This window comes from Triticum aestivum, chromosome 7A (genome assembly GCF_018294505.1).
Source record: "Triticum aestivum cultivar Chinese Spring chromosome 7A, IWGSC CS RefSeq v2.1, whole genome shotgun sequence".
NCBI classification, from domain to species: Eukaryota; Viridiplantae; Streptophyta; class Magnoliopsida; order Poales; family Poaceae; genus Triticum; species Triticum aestivum.
This window is the reverse complement of record NC_057812.1, coordinates 424,369,604-424,374,676: the sequence shown is the minus strand read 5'-3', so window position 1 is coordinate 424,374,676 and position 5,073 is coordinate 424,369,604.

Here is a 5,073-nt window from a genome sequence, read left to right as displayed (position 1 = left end):
TCACACCGCACCAGATGCCCCAAAAATTCCAATGCTGACTCACTCGTTGATTGATCAACATGGAAGAGAAAACATCTAGTTAAAGTACTAAGATCTACACTAAACGCGATATTGGATAGACCATGTGCGATTTACTCTACCTCCTAGATATACCATAACTCACAGGCTTCAGGCTTGCTGGGTTGCGAGGCATGTGGCTAAGGGAGGAATGGAACTCCTCGACAATCTTGGTTTATCAACAAACCAAGGAATCACACCTAATCATATCGAAGAAACGTTTGAAGAGAGGAAGTCTTAATGATATAAGAAACTCGCTCCTAGAGAAATCAAAGCAAGATAGCTCTTCGAGACATCTGCCAACTTAACCACGTGGTGACCACAGAAAATAGATGGTCGGACACTCCGATAAGTTTCGAGCGAGAGGACCAACCAAGGATAACTCACAGTCGAGGAGTTTTGGCCCTTGTTCTCGACTCAATTTTTGATAGCTACCGACTAACAGAGGTCTTGATGGAAGGTGGCAGTAGCCTAAACCTCATTTACGAGGACACCTTGCAAAAATTGCAATTTCATAGATCACACATCAAACCAAGCAGGACAACCTTTAAAGGAATAATCCCAGGAAAAGAAGCACGGTGCATCGGCAAAGTCACGCTTGACGTAGTCTTTGGAATGCCCGATAACTATTGGATCAAGGAGTTAATCTTCAACATTGTGCCTTTCAAAAGTGGCTATCACGCGCTTCTCAGATGACCCGTGTTCACTAAATTCCACGGTGTGCCCCATTACGCTTATATGAAGCTTAAGATGTCAGAGCCCAACGATGTGATTACTGTAAAGACCAACATGGACACCACACTCCAAGACGAGAACAAGACAACAACGTTGGGCCTTAAAGCAGAATTCGAGGACCTTGAGGTCGAGGAACTACTGGGCAGGTCTTCAAAAGAAGGGGTGATGTGGCGATTCTGAGAGGAAGTGTTGAGCTACCACGTGCCAATACTGTGAACTTGATGAAGATCAGCGCACCATCTAGGAGTGCGATCGATGGGTGCTGATGAAGCTGTCTGAGAGCTTCCATGATCATTTACTTTTGTTTAGTTTATGTTTATTTTATTGGCCCACTGGTTCTGTAATAGGGCTAGTTCTATGCTACTATGGTGTTGACAGGTTTTCGCCCCATGATGTTCGTTTCAACATCGGGTGAATACATTGGGTTTCCTGTCAGTGCATTGGGCTCGCTTTCCCTCTCTTCCCCATTTCCTGTAATTTTTTGCACTCAATGTATTTTTGTTTGTTATAAATGGAAAGGGGTTAGCCGGGTTAAAAAAATGAATCTATAAAAAAAGAAAAAACTTTCAGGTCGCGACAAGTGCAGTGCGCCACATGTTAAGCATGAGAGAAGGATCCGTAAAAAAGCATCAGAGAAGGTGTTGGAGTAACCTTTGAAAAGGTACCCTTTGATTAGTGATCTTTCGACTTTAATTTTTGAGAAACACCTGTAATTTTATTTATACTCATAATAATTACACATACGCTGTTTTGAATCTAAAATCTAAGAAAACACAAAGTAACTCCTATGAATAAGAATTACCATGAAATCTTTTGGAAAAACCTTCTTCACGGTATCAATATCTGCTAAAAAAATACTCCAAATACTTTGGTAAAGAGATTGCAATTGGAATGGAGCAACAATGTTGTCACTCTTTCACCCGCACGAACATTAGCAAAAATGATTTTCGAAAACGCCTTGAGTCACCCATCCAAAAAGATGGAAAACCTTGATCGATGAACATACTTGGGCCGGGGATGATCCCGTAGAAGTGCAGCCCGTCGGATCACAATATCTTCACCATGATGTCGATGAAATATTTCAATCAAACCAATAAAAAAGTATGATACACCAACATAAACTCATCAGATCCGAATAATCAGAGCGAACCAACCTGTGGTTGGATGGTTAGAGGGACAGTGCTATCCCCAGCCCACCAGGGTTCAAGTCCTGGTGCTCGCATTATTCCTGGATTTATTTCAGGATTTCCGGTGATGCGCTTTCAGTGGGAGGAGACATTCCCGTCGACGACGAGGTGCCTACGGTGACTTCATAAATCTCAAGATGATATGCCGGCTCAGTCTCTTGGAGGTGCTCATAGGGGTAGGGTGTGCGTGTGTGCGTTCATAGGGGCGAGTGCATGCGTGCATGTATGAGCGCTCGCGTCTGTACTGTGTTTAAAAAAAGATCTGAATAATCGGATGTGCGAGAACAAAAAACTCTCCAATCTCGTGACATGATACGTCTCCATCGTATCTATAATTTTTTATTGTTTCATGCCAATATTATACAACTTTCACATACTTTTGGCAACTTTTTATATGATTTATTGGACTAACTTATTGATGCAGTGCCCAGTGCCAGTTCCTGTTTTCTGCATGTTTTTTGTATCGCAGAGTATCCATAACAAACGAAGTCCAAATGCAATAAAATTTCACGAAGAATTATTTTGGAATATATGTGATTTTTAGAAGGTGGAATCAACGCAAACGGGGGCCCATAGAGCCCACAACCTACCAAGGCGCGCCAGACACCCCTGGCGCGCCCAGGTGTTTTGTGTCCTCCTCGAACGTCGGTTGGACCTCTACTTAGGGCGCAGGGAAGCTTATATCCGGAAAAAAATAGTGTTAAAATCTTAGCACAATCGGAGTTACAGATCTCCGGGAATATAAGAAACAGTTTTCGGCCGGATCTGGGGAACGCGAAACAGAAGAGAACAAAGAGGGAGATCCAATCTCGGAGGGGCTCCCACCCCTTGATACGTCCATTTTGCATCATGCTTTTATATCGATATTTATTGCATTATGGGCTGTTATTACACATTATGTCACAATACTTATGCCTATTCTCTCTTATTTTACAAGGTTTACATCAAGAGGGGGAATGCCGACAGCTGGAATTCTGGGCTGGAAAAGGAGCAAATATTAGAGATCTAGTCTGCACATCTCCAAAAGTCCTAAAACTCCATGGGAATTATTTTCCGAATATATAAAAAATATTGGGCGAAAGAAGTACCAGAGGGGACCACCCACCGTCCACGAGGGTGGGGGCGTGTCCTACCCCCTGGGCACGTCCCCTGCCTCATGGGCCCCCTAGTGGCCCTCTGATGCCCATATTTGGCTATATGGAGTCTTTCGTCGAGGAAAAAATCATAAGCTAGCTCACGGGACGAAACTCCGCTGCCACGAGGCGAAACCTTGGCGGAACCAATCTAGGGCTCCGGTGGAGCTGTTCTGCCGGGGAAACTTCCCTCCGAGAGGGGGAAATCATCACCTTCGTCATCACCAACGATCCTCTCATCGGGAGGGGGGTCAATCTCCATCAACATCTTCACCAGAACCATCTCATCTCAAACCCTAGTTCATCTCTTGTATCCAATCTTTCTATCCAAACCTCAGATTGGTACATGTGGGTTGCTAGTAGTGTTGATTACTCCTTGTAGTTGATGCTAGTTGGTTTACTTGGTGGAAGATCATATGTTCAGATCCATTATGCATATTAATACCCCTCTGATTATGAACATGAATATGCTTTGTGAGTAGTTACGTTTTTTCCTGAGGACATGGGAGAAGTCTTGCTATAAGTAGTCATGTGAATTTGGTATTCATTCGATATTTTGATGAGATGTATGTTGTCATCCCTCTAGTGGTGTCATGTGAATGTCGACTACATGACACTTCACCATTGTTTGGGCCTAGAGGGAGGCATTGGGAAGTAATAAGTAGATGACGGGTTGCTAGAGTGACAGAAGCTTAAACCCTAGTTTATGCGTTGCTTTGTAAGGGGCTGATTTGGATCCATATGTTTCATGCTATGGTTAGGTTTACCTTAATACTTCTATTGTAGTTGCGGATGCTTGCAATAGGGGTTAATCATAAGTGGGATGCTTGTCCAAGTAAGGACAGTACCCAAGCACCGGTCCACCCACATATCAAAATATCAAAGTACCGAACGCAAATCATATGAGCGTGATGAAAACTAGCTTGACGATAATTCTCATGTGTCCTCGGGAGCACTTTACTTTATATAAGAGCTTGTACAGGCTTTTCCTTTGCTACAAAAAGGATTGGTCCATCTTGCTGCACCTTATTTACTTTTATTACTTGTTACCCATTACAAATTAGCTTATCACAAAACTATCTGTTACCGATAATTTCAGTGCTTGCAGAGAATACCTTACTGAAAACTGCTTATCATTTCCTTCTGCTCCTCGTTGGGTTCGACACTCTTACTTACCGAAAAGGCTACGATAGATCCCGTACACTTGTGGGTCATCAAGACTCTTTTCTGGCGCTATTGCCGGGGAGTGAAGCACCTTTGGTAGGTGGAATTTGGTAAGGAAAATTTTATATAGTGTGCTGAAATTTACTGTCACTTGTTACTATGGAACATAATCCTTTGAGGGGCCTGTTCGGGGTATCTTCACCCCAACCAGTAGAGCAAAGAGTTGCTCCTCAACCTAATGAACCTACTGAAAATGTTTAGTTTGAAATTCCTTCGGGTATGATAGAGAAACTGCTAGCTAATCCTTTCACAGGTGATGGAACATTACGTCCCGATTTGCACCTAATCTATGTGGATGAAGTTTGTGGATTATTTAAGCTTGCAGGTATGCCCGAGGATGTTATCAAGAAGAAGGTATTCCCTTTATCTTTGAAGGGGGATGCATTGACATGGTTTAGGCTATGTGATGATATTGGATCATGGAACTACCAACAATTGAAATTGGAATTTCAACAGAAGTTTTATCCTATGCATCTGGTTCATCGTGATCGTAATTATATATATAATTTTTGTCCTCGCGAAGGAGAGAGCATCACTCAAGCTTGGGGGGAGGATTAAGTCAATGTTATATTCATGCCCCAATCGTGAGCTCTCAAAAGAAATGATTATTCAAAAAATTATGCTCGGCTTTCTCTCAGTAATCGCTCCATGCTCGATACTTCTTGTACTGGATCTTTTATGATGAAGACTATTGAATTCAAATGGGATATATTGGAAAGAATTAAACGCAACTCTGA